The sequence below is a fragment of the Ammodytes marinus genome (assembly GCF_949987685.1).
Source record: "Ammodytes marinus genome assembly, chromosome: 16".
NCBI lineage: Eukaryota > Metazoa > Chordata > Actinopteri > Uranoscopiformes > Ammodytidae > Ammodytes > Ammodytes marinus.
The window spans coordinates 21,463,030-21,482,256 of NC_137220.1; the positions used below are offsets into that span (position 1 = coordinate 21,463,030).

Consider the following 19,227-nt stretch of genomic DNA (forward strand, 5'->3'; position numbering starts at 1 on the left):
GTCAGGGTTATGCGGCTCAGTTTATATAATGGTGCTGTGTGTGAGTCCATGCCTGTGTCATTTGTGTCCCAGAAACGTAGCCTATTCGTACATCTGTTTATATTTTACTTTTAATTACTCCATCAATACACACCCTTCATTCAAAAAAATGCTTATTTAAGCATCACCGTATCAATAAAGGATGGTGTGTACATTCATACAGAGTGAGCTCAGAAATGTGATGTAAGCAAAAACAACATAAAAACTCTAAAAATATTTTTTTTCCACTGATGAATCAGGTACTGCCGTGGTAAGTGCGTTTTCTGTCCACAGGATGGCGCTGCGGTGCTATTGCATGAGCTGTCATTTTATTTCTCACTATTTGTAATGTTGTTTTCCAGCCATGAGATGGTGATATAGTGGTTGGTGTTCAGGCTGCAGCTGCAATACGCTGTGTTTTTGGTCATTTTATGAGAACAATATGTGAGTAGTGTTTTCTTTTGAAACAAATACTTAAAAATGAAGTCCAGAGACTGTTCCTTTCCTCTTTGTCATTGACAACCAATAATTGATGCGGTGACTTAGCGTTTTTAGTTTTGCCTTGCAGGTGGACGTGGTGGAAAGTAGCCTAACTAAATTGAGGATTTTATTTTACATTTTATGGTTCTTTACAATTTTCCAGTGCTACATTTGTAATGAAAATACTGTAATATTTACTTCTCTATATTTATCTTACAGACAGAGTTACGTTATAGATTATGATTTATCATATCAACATATATTCTACATATGTAGAGAGACTAAACCAGTGGTTAGCAATGTTTTGGATTTTCCAAAAAAATTATTTAAAAGCAGTTGGGGCACCATATCACGTTTCAGATGCCTGTTAATTCTTAGCATTTCCACCAAAGAGTGATTTTCCCTATAATTTTCACATGGCTATATTTAAATAACACACATAAGCACACACACACACACACACACACACACACACACACACACACACACACACACACACACACACACACACACACACACACACACACTGTAGGCTACTGTATATATATATTTTGTATATACAGTACATATATACTGTACAGTGTATATATATACACACACACACATATAGATATATGACACATTTTTATTGCTTGCTACATTTGTTATATGTATTTAGTCTTAACAAGTATTACACAATTATTCCTCTTGCCTGCTATTCCGATTTGCTTTTGTAGTACTTATCACAGATGTTTGATTTATTTCAGCTATGCATGTTAGTATGATACTATCTATCTATCTATCTATCTATCTATCTATCTATCTATCTATCTATCTATCTATCTATCTATCTATCTATCTATCTATCTATCTATCTATCTATCTATCTATCTATCTATCTATCTATCTATCTATCTATCTATCTATCTATCTATCTATCTATCTATCTATCTATCTATCTATCTATCTATCTATCTATCTATCTATCTATCTATCTATCTATCTATGTGGTGTGTTTACACGGTCGGGTGAAAAAACGCAGACGTGCAGTTGAGGTAGAATGTGTGTTTCAGGGGTTAGGGTACCATTTATTTTGCTGAAGGGCAACCTCTTATAATATACCTCCACTCCTAGGGAATGTGACTGATATGACCCACACAAGAGCTGAATAGGCAAACAAAAGAAAGGTTGATTCTAATAAGCACTATGTATGTATCATACTGTATGAATAGTGTGCTAGTTTGTGACACTAGTGGCTTGTGGCTAGTTCTAAACAATTGGTTGGAAAATTGCTTGATGGTCGATAAATTGTGCCTGGTTACTTCCAATCAACTACTGTCTTTTACACACATTCCAACAAGCACAGACAGACACCCACTGCGGTACCTGGCCTCACCCCTAACCTTTGCCCTTTCGTACCCTCTCTGCAGTCAGGCAGAAATACTGCATCTCCTCCCCCCTCAGATATATCTCCCCTTAGGCATTTCACTTGACGCCCCACTGAGGTGGTTGGACATAACATATCTGATGTCAAACGCAGAGCGGTGCAGTTTGCCACTGTATTCATGTAACTGCAACAAGTGCAGCCATGCACAGGGCTGTACAAAGTGTGTGCATGTGTGCAAATGAATGACTGACATAACCAATTCTTGTGTTTAACAGAGCCCCTTGCAAAGATAAGGCAGAAGATTACAGCCTGTCTTTGGTAAAAGGGTATTGTGCTGTCCTCACAGGCAGTGTAGTATGTGTGTGTCTGTTTGCATGTGTTTGGATGTGGGACATGGTTTGCTCTTTCATATGTTGATACATAGATAGGGAACATTACTGGAAACATAGCACGCCTGTTTACATATAGGTCACATGTGCTTTACAGTGTACACACATGTACAGAATTACATAACATGAACGTACCTTGGAAACCACACTAGTCACATTCACGTGCAGAGCAGGTCATTACACCTGCATCATTTGACAGGACCTTATACATAGCGTGTGGTAGTAGGAAGAGCTCCCTCTTGTGTTGTCTGAGAAATCGTACCTAAAATATAACTACTTTTTAAATGGAGGTACAGACGGCTGACATACAGTATTAAAGGAAAAAACTGAATGAGTGAAGAAACATAATGGATACAGATGCATCCACACAGGTGCACTGCACTGTATATTTAATCATTCACATGACATCAATGGTCTGTGGCATGGATACAAGTGCAAAGAAGGCTCAGCTGATTCTGATTTTGAATTAATATGGCAAGAGGAAAAGATCTAAGTGACTTTAAAAGAGGGTTTTGTCCTTGGGGCATGGTGCTTACCGTAGGTCACAATGACTGTTCAACTGGCTTGTGTTTTTGCATTTAGATCTATGGGAAAGATGTCAATAAATAGGATGTGGTTTACAGCTAACATTTGATGCTTGTGCATTACTGAGATTTGTAAAGTGTAAAATGTCAGTGTGCAAAAACTATGGGCACTGGTCTATCAAGATGTGCAGGTCAGATGAGTTATTCATCAACATACTCGAAACAAGTGGACGAGACTATGGTTAGCCTTCACCAAAAGAACAGTGCAGGCCTGAATATTTTTTACGAGAAGAGATGGGAGTTGAGCTAAGACTTTTGTTCATTACTGTATTACAGTCTATTTATGGCTTTTAAGTGTTCCAAAATGCACATAGTGGCATTAGATGTAGCCTACTACACCTCTGCATGGCTCTTACTGACGGCAGAGGTCAGGCTAATCTGGGAATGTGCCAGTGGGTTGCCAAAAGAAGTTTGCGTTTAACCTTTGGGGCTGGATGAGGACAGCTGACAGTATTCATTTCTGCTTGTGAGTGTATGTTTAAGTGTGTTTGGACAGAGCATTGACCCTTACTTGGTTTCTTCAGGCAGTATTTATGTGAATAACCTTCAAAATGTACACACTTGGGAATTTTCTTCTATTCCATAACAAGTGACTGATGTATAATGTAGGCTACTAATTTCTTTCAGTCAAGATGTGACACAAAACTTAACTGTATAATTTTTATTCAAAAGTGTTAGTTTTCTGGCATTGAGTAACTCAATCTCGGAAAACTTATATAATTAATTTTTCAGAACATAATAAAAGGGTTTAAACTATATTTAAATGGTATCAATATCGATTCAAAAGTCACAGTAGAGAAACAAAACATGAAGTTGCAACTTTCAGGGGACCTGATACAAATTACACCAATATAGTTTACTTTTCTAACAAAGTTAGCTCTCTTAAACCACATAGAGTTTAGTTCAATATTATGAGATTAATTTACATATCTACAAAATATTAAGCCGAGTGCATTAAACATCAATAGTTATTTCCATGATTTTCCTGGATGAAGGTTTCGAAGAAGGTCACCGCTGGGTAGCTAGCTAACTTTGAAAGCATTAGCTTGTTGGCTAAAATGCAGCCTATGGTCTGTTCAGAGATAATTACTGCAGTATGCGGTATAGTAGGCTATACTTTATGGTTGATTGACATTACATTTCTGGCTGGTTTGGTTTTATGCCACTTGGTTAGCTTTGGGTAGCTAGCTGAATAGAGTGACTCACTGTCTTGAGCAAATAGTATGTAGCTTAGCTATAGCTTCAAAACACAAAAACCCTGGACCAAACACATTTCTGGATACACTACATGGATATGGATATCTCCTCATAAGCATTAAAAAGGGAAATGGTAAGAAAAAATAATTATTGACAAAAGCTTAAAGACATTAGCAAAAGTATAAAAGTGTTACTTCAGGCCTAGGCTACTTGGTTTTCAGTCATTCTGATATTTGGATGACAACACATATCTGCATTTCAGCCAAGCAGTTATATTGCAGCCTAGTGATTACCTTTATTTACCCTACCTCTTGGTTGTACATTCCCTCAAAGACAGTCTTCTCAATCTTGACTAAAGATGGTCACACTTTAGCACCTTCACGTTCACATGTGTTCAAGGTTAAGAGATATATTTTCTTTTAGGTGTTTTAACCTTTTTATTGATAGATGAATTCTATACACGCCGGGGGTGCCCCACATCAATATGGTCCATGCATACAAGGCATGACCAACTTAACTCCTCCCCTTAAAACAAAACAAAAAAGACACAACAGATCACAATTCATTTTATAGGAATTATTTTATACTTTTATTTCCATTTATAAGTACACATCTCAAGTTGACAATTTTACAATACAGCCCATCAGCTCTCTGGAATTGTCTACAAGTCGATGTGCTGTACGTCAGCTGTAGAGGGAGAAGGGGAATGGAGGGTAAGACTGAGGGACACCAGATAACCCCAGAACAGGGGGGGAGGACAGGGGGAGGACACTGTGGTTACTGCCACCAGATCCCATATTCAGCCCGAAACAATACAATGTTTGTCACGTCATGAACCTAATTATCATCATCATCATCATTGTCATCATTCAGTCCAGTGCTGTGGTGCAGAAGGGAATGCTGGGAACTTGGGAGGACTCAGTGCAGTGGACCTGGAGGAGAGGAGAGACAGATGAGATAAACCAGGTATTAACGTGTGGTCTGCGTCTTGAATAAAGCTGAACTGAAATCGTATGGTCCATTAAACAGTTAGGAGAAAGACAACAATATTAAGCAACAATTTTGATCATCAATTAATCAATAATGAGCAAGACATTGTGAAAAAGATGGATGCTACAAATGGTGGTATTTTTTCAAAATGTTCTAACATTACATTAAACAAAATGTTGAATCGATAATGAATATAAGAAGTTGGTGCAACAGGTGCACTTGGTACTAATAAGAATTCTCCTCCTCTATTTAGCCTGCATTGTGATCAGATCACCTCCAGATGTGGTGTGGATGACGGATGGATCGCACTAAGATCGCAGTGCTTTATGCGTGCGTTTACAACTGGCATTTACCATGCATTTAAGATACAGATCATTAGTTAATACTAGGTGCAAATGCCCAGTTGCATCCACGTAGGCCTACAGCTCGGATCTGCAAGCCTGGCTGTAGCTAGTTCTTGTTGCAGTTGTCAATCTAGTTAAATGTTGCATCACAGCTCAACATGTTCATCTTTTTGTGAGCTACTGTACTGTTTACAAGATATCATAGGTTGCCATTAGATGACCTCTGGCTTATTTAAGAAGTAGCTTTATTAAAAAACAAAGCCATGTATTCTTACACTTCTTTTTGGGACTGAAATCATTAAAAAAGGAAATAAAAAAATAATAATTTACTTTACTTTCCAGAAACAGTGCCCATGTGGATGACTCCCAGACTTTTCTATGAACACCCTCAATGGGAACTACTTTATTTGAACATAAAATGAATCAGCAAATTGTGCATCATCCTTACATTTGAGGTTGGGAGGTCGACTCCTCATGACCCCTCAGTTGCGCTCTTCACACAAGCAGCAAAGGCCTCAATCAGATCCTTGCAGCCCTCGGCTCCTTTCTCTGCCACACTGGGGAAAAAAAGAAAGACAAAATTACAATTATATATAAAGAATAACGTGCATTTTGTTTCACACATTTCCGTTGCCTTTCAAGGTCACCTTGTCAGACAGATGGCAAGTGAGTTGGAAAGAAAAAAGAGGAACGTCAGCTTTAGTCTGCAGCTTTTGTCAGCAGTAGTGGACCGACTCAACTAACTCCCCAGTCCAAATCATTCTGTTGACAAAACAGACAGTTGTTTCATGTGCCAACAGATTCTTAAAAAGGCAGAGACGACAAAACACAAGCAACGGTAACATCATCGCAGTCCCATTCCTGTGTCTCTTTATTGGTCAAGGATAGAGGAGAAATGAATGAGGGAATAAGTGAAAATCACTCCATCAAGTTAATAAAAAAGACATGGAAAGGGACTCATGTTGTCAGACTGCTTAGTCTTGTCCCTCGATGCAAGATCAACATAAACAGTTAATTAGAATGTTTTATTGAGCTTTCCCCCCCGAAATATGTATAATCTATCAAATCTGAAAATGCAATGGCTCACAAAGCCAGAAGAAAAACAAGAAATAAAGGAGTTAAGGATGAGACAAAAAAGGAATGAAAGTGAAAATGCAGACTAAAAGATTATCTCAGGCTCCCATACAGGAGCAAACACAGCAGCCGACACTGCCACAGTGCATTAGGGTGATGGAGCAAAAGGGAGGGAGGGAGGGAGGGGGTGAAAGCGACAGAGAAATAGGGGGCAGAAAGAGGATACAGAAAGCCATGTGAATGCCTCCATCTGTTTGATAGGACACTAGGGAGGGAGGGAGGCAGGCAGGGAGGGAGGGAACGTGATAATGCAGAAATTACAAGCGACAGAGGAAAAAGATCGAGCCCACAGTAGGAGGGGTTTCATGATACATGAATGTAAACCCATCCTTAGGCTCCTCCCATCACCTCATGATGTCATCATGAGGTTCTACCCTAACCCTCCAATCACTCGGCAGCAATGCTCATCTCCTACAAATCCATCCCTCCATTCTAACTCCATTTTACTTTGAAGAATCTTTCTAGGGATGACCAATATATCCACACAATGTTTGAATATTCGCTCATTACTACTCTTTCTCTTTTAGTCCACCAATGCTGTGCAGGATTCAGATGACAAACCTATTCAAAAGGGGATTTACAGGAAACAATGGATGCATGTAAATAAATAGAGAATTATCGTGTTTGATTTTAAGCTCACTTCTTTGTAATTCCACATGCCCGCTGGCTCAAGTGACATAACTTAAGGCTTTAAACAACATTTTGCACATTGCACGATTGATGAATCCTTACAAATGTCCCTTTCAAGATTACATCTTTAAAGAAAAGCTTAATATTTTGGGAAACCGTTAGCCCGGCTGGGTAACAAATCAACCTACCAGCACCTCCAATGCTAAACAATTATCATGTGTTGTATAATTAGTTTATTCAGCACAAACAAAAAAGAAAAGTAGCGACAGGTTTCAGCCTTTAGGCCACGATAAAGTGAACTGGCAGCAGCCATTGCCAACATTAACAACAATTGGTTACATCTTCAGAATTGAGGGATCAGAAAAAGGTTGAATAAAGTCCCTTCTGCAAGTCTGAAAAGCCAGGAAACAAACACCATCACAATCATTTCCATTTACTAGCTTAACTTCACAGGGGCCATCTCCGCATCTTTCTCTTTTTTTTATTGTGGCCAGGTGCCTTTAGTGATGCAACACACAGCTGGCTGCTGCAGATTATCTATCAGTGATTTTCTTTGCCAGGATGGATGGAGCCAAAGTGTGTGCGTGAGGAAAGGGAAGCCACTGAGTTTGCAATGAGTCAATGAGTGCTTATATATTTGACGCAGTGTACTGATGACCCAACATCGGTGCAGCAGAGTCTAACCCTGAGGGTTTGTTGTCAGATAATCCTGCCACAGCCCCATTTGGTGTGCGCGCACGCACGCACGCACACACACACACACACACACACACACACACACACACACACACACACACACACACACCCATGGTGCTCAATGCCAAGAGCAGCTGACTGAACTGAGGTGGATGGAAGAGGAATCTCAATGACACAATCTATTGGTGCCATGTCATCTAAACCAGTTAGAAAGACAGAAGATGTGACACTCTATGCTGCAAATGTGAGCTCTCCACAAGTTCCATTTAAGCATAATGCCATCAGTTCAAAATGTCTTAATTTATAATTTAATATCATAAACCCAAATTAATTGACTAACAGGTTCTCTCTCATTTAAGTCAACATTTAAAAAAATGCATAGCCCAGAGGAATATGCTTATTTGTATCTAAATTGCACACACAGGGTGGGGTGGATGGGGGGATTACACAAAGCATCAGAGCAGTGTGGTCACATGCATGGGCAAGAGGAGAGGGGAGAGGAGCTGATGACATCACCCCCGCCGCAGCCATCACGCAATCTCCAGAGAGAAGGCAGGACTCAGAGCCAGGTCATGGCGGCTAGTGGCACATTTAATTTTGTCTAATCAAAACTCAATACATACTCATCACATTAAAAATGGTCACCTATTATACAAAATGCACTTGTTCATGTTTTTTCTCAACACTAACCTGGGTCCCAAGAGTGAATAGAGACTCCCAAAGTAGGAGAAAAATAAATGTTTCCCACTTTTCTGAAAATCTGTGTTCCAAAACCAGAATTTTGGTGCGTGGCGAAGCAGTGAATTCATTCCACTTGAGACACAATCAGGAGATGAAAGCTGAATTATTTAGACTGAGCAAGCCGTAGTGGTTCCTCTGGGACAAACATGCATAATGGATCATCAAGCAGGTGCAGCAGCAAGTGATGATGTGGAGATCAAACTTTTAAGTCAAGGGATCGTGTCAGTGATTAAGGCGGAGTGTGCCGTTTCCTCATCTAGTGGAGAACACACAAGAATCAATCAAAGTGTCCATGCAGACTCCAGGGCAGTGTTTCCCCAAACATTTTGGTTTGTCAGCCACCATCACTGGTTGCTGTGACCTAAACCAGATTGGACTGCTTAAAAAAAAGATACAAAGAGAACATTGTCTACTTCACAATAAGAAAACTAGCTTCCCAAGTTGTAGGCCCAACTGGTTCCAGGTTCACAAACATGTTATTTTGTATGACAATATAGAAGTATCACAATAGTTTACAATAAGCACTTTTTTATTTTATTGCATGTTGTACAAAAAGTGAGGTTCCCGGTTTTCTACAACTACTGTACAGCACAGCACTCGGATTTCTGACTTCTGCCGAGTCACCCAGTTCCAGAATGCAAGCCAGCATGATTTCCACCGGCAAGAATTCACATACAACTGCTGGCAATCAGTGAGACAGTGTTTTAGTGTGTGTGTGTGTGTGTGTGTGTGTGTGTGTGTGTGTGTGTGTGTGTGTGTGTGTGTGTGTGTGTGTGTGTGTGTGTGTGTGTGTGTCGAAGGCAGGGGGTGGTCTGTGTGCATATGTTCAACTCTTTTGAAACAGCCAGAAACGGCCAAAGTTCATCGGCTCACCACTAACCAACATGTTAGCTATAGGAGTTGGCAAAATACTATACATGGTAAACATTAACAAAAAACTAACATCTCAAAAGTCCCATACCGCACAGTATTTCAGCATAGGCTTTGAAGATCCATTTGTGTACATTGATTATCTTAGTCCTGCAAACAAGTGTCCACAAAACAGACACTGCCAAATACTCCATCCCTCTCTACTAAACACTATGATACTTAATATACTTGACCAATGCTGATAATATTAATAATACACATAAAGCGAGACTCAATTAGTGACACAAAAACAATCACTGTTGTCTGATTAACCCTGTGAAACCCAAGCATTGATTTTGTTGATGTAGGATTTTTTTCTCCTTTTTAAAATTGTTTTAGCAAGCCTCTGATCAGGAAAATATATTAAAAAAAAAAAAATTATAATTCCTGAGGATTTTGTGAAAACGTTGTAAAATTGCAACAACGGGTCTTAGTGGTTACAAATTTAGCCCATAAGAACCCGCACCCAGTTCTACTTATAGGAAAATATGAGGGATGGAACACAGACTAAGTAGACCACATAGAACACATTTCTGATGTTTTCTCATTTATTTTAATTTTTTTTGGAAATTTTAATTTTTTTTTATCCAAAATATTATCCAAAATTTTTTTTTTTAACCCTAATATTACAATGTGTTGTCATTAATTTTTGTTTAGATTTGTTCAAATGTACTTTGAATTTAGCAAAAGAACATATATTAATTCAAAATAAATGAAACACTAAAATTAATTGATTAGCTTATTACCATTTTTGTTATTGTGACAAATACATCACTCCAAATTTGTTTGACTATTTTGAGGCTCACGGCCCGATGTGACGTATACGTAATTTTGGGACATTCAAAGTGTGTGTGACCTGGATGTCACCGTGGGTCCTTATGGGTTAGGGTTAGGGTTAGGGTTGGGTTGGGTTAGGGTTAGGGTTGGGGTTGGGGTTGGGGTTAGGGTTAGGGTTAGAGGGGTTAGGGTTAGGGTTAGGGTTAGGGTGGGGTTAGGGTTTGGGTTAAAAGGTTCCTTTGTTGGAATGTGGGTTAGGGTTAGAGGGTTAGGGGTAGGGTTGGGTTTAGGGTTAGGGTTAGGGGTAGGGGTAGGGTTAGGGTTAGGGTTAGGGGTTAGGGGTTGGGGTTGGGTTAGGGTTAGGGTTAGGGGTTAGGGTTGGGGTTGGGGTTAGGGTTAGAGGGTTAGGGGTAGGGTTAGGGTTTAGGGGTTAGGATTAGGGTTACCCTTTTTATCTTTTGCAGATCTCACACATGTATATACTGTAAATTATTATACTATAAAGCAACACTGGGATTCAATGGGAGTAATTTTTCAAAACAAAAGTTTTGTATTTGTGTTATAGTTTTAGGCTAAAGTTTAAGGTTATTTAGTTTTATATAAAACTAAATGACTTTAAACCTTTAACTTTAGTGAACTTTAGCTTAAAACACAAATAATACACAATTTACTCATGATAAGTGATTGGGCCTTTTGTTTGGAAAAATTACTCCCATTGAAGCCCAGTGTTGCGTTTTTGCAACATTAAAAGAAATCACTGAAAATCATGTAAATTTAACTTTTTTAGTTTGGTTATTGAAGTAATATGTTACAGAACAACTTTACAATACAGGAAAAAAATATTAAAGGCCAAGTACTTACTTGGAAAATTGTTAAAATTGATCCAACAGAGAGAGCTGGGAGCTCAGTGGGAGTCATCCATGTTGTTTGAATTTGAAATGTTGCTGTTCTTACAATATTAATATTTTCCCGCCGAAATTGGTGATTTGATACATTGTATAGTCTGGAGTGCTGGAATATGTAGTATTTGTGTACATTTAGTCCTGGAAAATGACTACAAAACAGCTTCCAATAGATGTTGCAAATTTACAACAGTGGGTCTCAGAGGGTTAAAGAGAAAAACACAATTGGTCCTGTAGTACTTCAAAAATAAATGGAAGAATTGTATGTGCTGTTACTACAATTTGAGCATCAAAGCTATTGCTTTATTCCAGCTCTGGAAGGTGCAGCACTGCCAAAGGAACCAAAACTATAAAATAGTTGAACAAATCAAACTGATGTAAATGTTAAAAGGTTTAAATACTGTATTGCAATACATTGCGTACATTATGCCTATAGCCTTTTGCCCATTCTTCGACTGTCTGACTTTGCCTGTGTGACCTTGACAAAGGTCATAATATCTACTGCTACCATTTAAAAAGGAAAGTATATTAACAATTAATTCTCCAACTAGATCCCATTAAAAAGGTTGTCCTGAAACTATGGAGATATCAATATATCTGATGGAGACCGAACTACAATAGAATTATTTTATCAACAAAACATGAATGGCCGATATCCAAGATGGCCGCCTGGTTAAAAGAAGCAAGTGTCAGATGGAGCAGTAAGGTGATCTATGGCAGGGAACATGTCATGGTATCCTTAACATACAGTCTCGCTCGTACACACCTCTATTCATGACTTCTAAAAGCTGGCGTCTATAAATACATAGGGGTTGTGGTTATCCATTACACATAGTCAGCCATATTGCATCTACAAATGTCTTGGTAAAGGGCCCATGGCAGCACGTGGTGCTACGTGGAACCATTTGTCATGCGAGGGGCCCCATGCAGAGTGGGGCAGGGTTCCAAGGGTGGGCTGAGTAATGGAAATTTGAACACACCTTCCCTTCAGCAGACCTAATAATAGAATGTAAATTATTATAAAATCTGGTTTAGAAATATTGTACACAGCTAAGTTTCATTAGGGACCACCATGTCGACCTTCAGTCTTAATCCATTTCAAATAGTTACCTTGACCGAAAGCTGGCATATTTCAACAAATTTAAAATGGCTCCAAAGATGGCAGTGCCCTAAGCAAAGGTCAGTGACACTGCTGCAGCAATTCTGATCTCTTTTTTACAGAACTCTCCATGGCTGGTCCAAAAGCGCTACATTTTCTCGGCCACGTCACTTTTTTGAAATTGCGACGTTAGCATCCTTTGGAGTTGTGACCAATATTCACCATATTTTAGCTCTACTTTAACTCTAATTTGTTTGGTGTATATATCTGCAAATAAACATCCAGAGCAAGCCGGTTAAAGTATCAAAATGTATAGATTAATGGGCCGCTGTGGCTCTCCGGTTATCACTGGCAGCTTAAGTCTCCATCTGCTAGCGTTAGCCTACTTTCCATCTCTCAGGGTCATGTGAGCGCCTTCTGCATATCATGGCTCACATACAGTTATCACCTGAAACATGATATGTAGTATGTGTGTTAGAACACCTTATCACCATAAACCTATTGTTCTGTGCTTTAAAACACATAGTGTCCAACCTTGGCCAAAGTTCCCGGGATAGGCCTAATTGGACTTTGACAAGTTGCAGTAAAACCAGTCTGTGCCTCTCATGAATAAAAAGTGAAGAACAATGTCTCCAGCTTTAACACAAGTTATGTATCAATAGTGGACCATTTTGTTGATGAAATAAACATGGAAATTATACATCATATCACACTATCAAACATATAAATTAAGATAGATCTCAAATTGTCCTCAGACACTTCATTTTTTTTAAGTTAAGGGGGGACAGAGTAGACCCTTGTTAAACATTCACACTTGGTTAGGCAACCATCCACGCCTTGCCCTGCCCTCCTCCACCTAAACCTAGGGCCTTATCTTACGGCCTCACACATCCATTGCTACCTTATCAAGGCCCGACAGTCCTGCTGGAACAGACTTGGCAACCTGATCACAAAATGTGTTTACTCTGCACACATTCACTTTATTAAATGACAAAATAGGGCAAAACAACAATAACAAATGATACTTATATTACCAAGTGTTACAGAAATGTAAAAATATGTTAATTGCACAAGATAATCCATTTGACCAGAGCTTAAAGTCCCAGTTTAGGGACCATCCCCCCAACCCCTAAAAAAAACTGTCAAAATGGACAGCTCCCAAAAGAGGTTCGGAGAGTTTATGTGCTGAATGCAGGAAAGATGTGCACCAAAGTGTTACGTCACTGCACTTCTCTTTGAGGAGCACTCAAAACAGCATCTGTTGTTGTGGTTTTGCATGTGGGGCTTTGTAAGAACATTTTCCAAATTCTTAAGTTTTATTCCCCTTTATAAATCATTGTCATTGCATGTCTTAGCATTAAACCCGTGATGATAGAAACAAATTAATGCAACAATCCCTCTAAAATATCACTGAGCCGGTTGTCCTTGGCTGTTGACACGGTGCATGGCAAAGGACAAACGGAACTAGCTAACGCAAGGTATTGTGGGGAAAGGGAGGCTAGTGACGCAAGCAGATTCCCAGCCTCCATCCATGCGAGCGGATGAGCATCAAACATCGCCGCGCTGCCACACATCATTAATCCCCAAATCACTCTCCCTTACATTTCGGCACCCCAAGTTTTTATAACCTTTACCCCCCCTGCGCCAAGCTGGGATGTCCAATCCAGTTACATTTCAACATGCAACACATCGTTTTCTCTTGGTGGTCTGCGGCGCTTACACAGCCTCCTCCGAAGAGACTCCATTTTAGCATGGCGCCGCATCTTAGGGATGCTGCTAATTCGGTCGCCATTTCAAACCCGTTTAAAGGTTAAAATCGTCTCAGAATTGTTGGGCAATATTTTGCTCCAAGCTTTGACGTGATGCTGTCAGACAGTTCGTTTGAAGGCAATGCTTTGTAGCCAGAAGAAAAAAATGTGTACAACCATTCAGAGGTGGACCAACAATTGCAAGAGCTTTCTCTGCGCTCAAAGTTTGGTTGAGCGGAGAGGAAGCTCTTGATGAAGAACCGTTCTCCTCTGAAGTTCTTTGAAGGAACACATTTACACTTTGATCTCCCTCTCATATTCACACCATCACCTACCATTTGTCCAGGTCAGCCTTGATGCTGGCGCAGGCAGCGGGGACGGGGGCCTCTGCGGGGGCGGCGGCGGTCTCTGAGTCCGACATGTCTGTGGTGCTGCTGTGTGGTGGGTGGCTGGTGGTGCTGGTGATAGTCCTGTCCGGTTCCTGTCCTCTGAACGCCTATGGATCCCAGAGCCACAGAGAGAGACAGAGAGACAGTGGAGTTGAGAGGGAGTTAGTGAAAGGGGAGGGTCCACAGTGAGGAGGTGGGAGGAGATAAACATGTGAGTGAGCAGCACATGTGTGTACACAACGGTCAGGGGCGGGGGGTTGAGGAGGGGAGGGGGGCAGGGGCTGAGGTGCAGTGACCCAGACTAAAGTACAAAGGTGAAGCATTGGGAAACAGGGGCATAGGAGGGGAATTGAGAGTGAGTTGAGGTTCCTTGATGTCACCTCATAACTTGGCCTGATATGTCCACTACTACTGCTACCTTACATCAAGTAAGCTTCCTACTCAACTGGAAAGCTCAAACCAGCACATGGACTAAGGCTCACCAAACACTAAATGTGTCAAGTGTAGTAGGGAATTGAACTGAACACGCTCATACATTTCAAAAGCCTCATGCACTATTTGATGGGGTGAAGTTACTGGTGTGCTTGGAACATGATCAGAAAGACAGCCGCTCCTCCAACATAGTGTAACAGGCGAATGAGGTGTGCCACCTAGTGGCAGCTTTGTGCATGAGCCGACAGCATCTTGCTACTGCTGCAGTCTTCATCAGGGCACATGGCAGCCATTTTTCAGAGGTCAGGGAAAGGTACGAAGCCAGAGGTTTTGGGCCCAAACTAAGTAAAAGGGATATTTGTCTTTCACAGCGTATTTTATAAATCAGTGATCAATGCAGTTATAAATATAATATATAGATTTTATTTTTACATTGTGGATATTTGATTCATGGTAGCAGAGGCCATTGAGCCATGTGTCCTTGAACAAACTCAAGTTCTTCTAAGGTCACACTCAGAACTTGATCGAACTTTAAAACTTCCAAGACGAAAAAAAAAGTTTGGTCTACAGCCTACAACTAATTATCTTCTCTTTTTATAACTTTGCGAACTCTTTCTCAATACTATTCGTATTAAATAATGCAAATGTTTTGTCAATCAACTAATTGTTTCAGCTTTAGTTTGGACAGACAGGCAGCAATGTCAATTAATATAATCGAGTTTTCTTTTGATGTTGAGAGATATCTGCCCAAGTGTAATGTCTACCATTACAAGTATTGTGAAAAATCACAATGACTTAGACACTTTGTAAAAAAAATGTTTAAGATATTAATCATTTATATATATATATAAATAAATAAATACTTTGTGGAATTAATTTAAGTCTTAATAGGTCGCTGTCAGCGGGGTTACATGGATGATTTAGGTTATCATCCGCTTTTACTGAGGCACATTACCGACAATTGTATAATCAGTGCGCCAGGCGTTGCGCAAGACGCCGTTGCTGTTTCTCAATCAACGCACACCGCACACACTCGGTCAGGCCAAACTCCTCTGCACAGTTTTCATTGTGACTCTACAACTCTCCTCTTAATATTGGCAGCATTTATCTTCTGGCCTCGTTCAAACACATGCATCATTACTTCAATGACTTAAATCTAGATCTAAAAAACTCTCCAAGCGTGTCTCAGTTCTTTAGTTGGCTGGGCCCCGCCGCTCAACCGGTCAGTTAATAGGACCCTATGAATTATGGGATATGTAGTCCTGAGCGAAATCGCTCGTGTGTGTGCCTCACAACCTCAGGCTGCTCCCAAAAATATATAAAGCTGAATAGTTGTAGTCATGGCGAAAGGGACAAACAGAAGCCCCCCCCCCACACACTTCCCCCTCTCTCTCTCTACCTCTTTTTAAAGAGGTAGAGAGAGTTAAAGTTGATTTATTTTACATTTTAAACCTCTGCTCAACAGCTGTGTGTTATCAAGCCCAACCCACAATAACTGGCCTCTGCTTCTTCCGAATTTAGTGCAAGCAGCCCATACATATTCCACATTTGAAAGTGTGAAGTGCCTGAATAACATTAGCATCATATGTCAACCATTTACCTCCCTGCATGGAAACAGAACTCCCCTCCTCGCCTTAACCTGCAGAAATAATGTTTTTTTCCTCATACATAAACTCTCTGGCAACAAAACAAGATAATCAAGGTACAAAGTATGAACCAATGGCAATACAAAGTCTAAAATGGTTTGTTTTTAATGTAATTTAATTAAATGAAGCACTAGATTATTCATCAAAGTACATGGTCTCCAAGTCAATGAGGTTCTGTGAGTGAAGAAGCCTTTTGAGTAACAGAAAAAGGCTCCTCTGTGAAACATCTAGAAATGTCCTTCATTGGGAAGCTCATTCCACACCTCCCTGTGAGCCCATGTGCCCAGGAACTAGAAAGAACACCATGTACTTTAGGTAAGATACGTGGCTTCCAGTGCAGAAACCCCACTGCCTGAGACTGAATCAATTAAAACAATGCCATCCATACATATACCTACCTATCTGCAGATGGGACGTCTTGGTCCTGAGTTAGACAGCTGCAAAAAGTGTCTGAGTGCGTGCAGAAATCAGCAGAAAATGCCAAGGGGGGGTCTTCAGTGTGCTGCAACTGCTCTGTGTCGAATGTGAGCTCATAGAAAAGGGGGCGTGTAGCTCTGCTTTCAGATACCGTGTGAGCATGTGTGTGCGTGTGTGTGCATGTGTGTGTTCATGGTATGTGAACTGCCAAGGGCTGAAAGACAAAGAGGAGGGGGAAGGGAAAAAGGGAAGGAGATGACTGCTTGGGATTCCATGCAGGTTGAGCAGAGCTATAGAGAGGGACGTGTGTAACGTGGGGCCTACGCATGTCTGCAGCGTGTAGTGTATAGGGCTACTGCGGCAAGGTCGATGCCTCAGTGAAATATAACCCTCCATCTTTTCCTTCAGTCAAATGGTCTCCTTCTCGTTTCTCACTCACATTGCACAGAGATAAGACCCCTCAGGCTTCAAAACCCGATACGGGCCTCCATGTTCAAACACCCAAAACACACAAACCACAGACAAACCAGTTTTCTTTTCTTTTTTTTCTTTTTAATTTTTGCTTTGTAAGACAAAGGCAACAACAGGAACCTTGTTTGCAGCAAGCAAGCTAGGATTTGGAAATAAATGTATATAATAATAATATAATATAATATAATATAATATAATATAATATAATATAATATAATATAATATAATATAATATAATATAATATAATATAATATAATATAATATAATATAATATAATATAATATAACATAACATAGTGTGTGTGTGTGTGTGTGTGTGTGTGTGTGTGTGTGTGTGTGCGCGTGCGTGTGTGTGTGTGTGTGTGTGTGTGTGTGTGTGTGTGTGTCTGTCTGTATAACAATTTTTGTGAGAACCAAAGTTTTTAGCTTTTTAGGCCATTTCTGGAAAGAAAGGACATTTTTGCAGGCGACTCAGGCCTCTATGTGCAAGTGATTCAACCAGAGGAAGCTTCAAAGTCAGTTTGTAGGTCACACATACAAGAGCTGCTGCGCATGTGCATGTGTGGCGCATGTGTGCGGCACATCATGACAGGGGACTATAGATTGAATGGCGGAGGCATGAGTTCTGGCGGTAGGACACAGGAAGGGGAGCAAAGGTTACCTCTTGGCTGCTCAACAAGAAGAACTGGGTCCATGCAGCAGGCAGGGTGCTGCCACGGTCACTGACAGAAGAGTTGATATTTAACTTTCTAAAAGGGTTTCCTTTAAAGGAAGAAGAAATTATGATCTTCCCCCATTCTGTTTACAGCTCAGTAAACACCCCTCACTCTGTTTAATGTAATGATTCCTCTACTATACAGATGGCAACCTCTGTCGGCTGTGAAAACCTGACACAGCCTTTTCCTATTCTCTTTATTGGTGTTGGTATTGACCTGACCTTTCATTCAGTGCACATACTACATACTGGTAGCGGATTGCTGACTCCACTTTAAAGGGACGTTATTAAAATCACGTTTACGAGAGGTTTAACAAGCAGTGTGACCCCTGTGAGGGCTAATTGAACCCAGTCATAGGTAAGATAACAGGCTGTAAATCACATACATAACACACATTAAATATATATATATTTTTTTTTCTAAAAGCGCATTGGTGTGGTATTTTCTCACTTTCATCAGATGTTCGGGCCCAGTTTGTGTCAAAACGAACAGGGCAACACTTCAGTACTTTTACATATTGGGTCTTAATAAGCTCATGGAGAAAAATAAATAGCAGGCCTCTACACACTGTCTGAGTATGTCAATGTGTCCTCACATTATATACAGTTTATGTTATATCAGCTAATCACTTCAACTGTTTTTTTAATGCGTCTTGCGGAGTCATTGTGGACGTGCCATTTCACACACGTCCACCAGACGTCTCCACTGAGCTGCGGCCTCTGCCCCTCACAACTGTAAAAGGTTTCTTTAAAGGTTCAGTAAGCGGAATGGTCAGTTTAGCTAACTTCCTGCAGTTAGCAGTCCTCTCCCTCATCACATTAATGCACTGCAGTCTTCAAGCAGCCAGTTATCTAGCATAATCTCAGATCCATAAGTGTGATAAAACATGATAAAAACCATCAAAACAGACATTGGGAAGGATTTTTACCTGCTCCGCCATTGTAGGCACATAAACATTTACCCATCTGTCGCTCTGCGCGTGCACCGGCAGTGAGACGGGTGCCGGCGGTGTATAGCATTCTCTCTTGTAATCATATATTAGTTTAGGGATCTCGGAAAAGTTTATTTGCCGATTACATGCAGAGCAGGTGACCGAGAGATCGGCTTTATGAAACGCGCACACTATGTACTGTAAGTGATCACTGTATGAAT

The 19,227-nt window shown here is 40.3% G+C and overlaps 1 long non-coding RNA gene across 1 annotated transcript; it reads right to left on the minus strand.

Moving 5' to 3' along the window:
• Nucleotides 1-4,605: 4,605 nt before the first annotated feature.
• Nucleotides 4,606-17,027, minus strand: LOC307262660. Its single transcript, XR_013845255.1, has 4 exons — nt 16,870-17,027; nt 14,340-14,500; nt 5,817-5,925; nt 4,606-4,966 (listed from the first exon to the last, which is right to left on the minus strand). It is a non-coding gene; the product is annotated as an uncharacterized lncRNA (long non-coding RNA).
• Nucleotides 17,028-19,227: the final 2,200 nt, after the last annotated feature.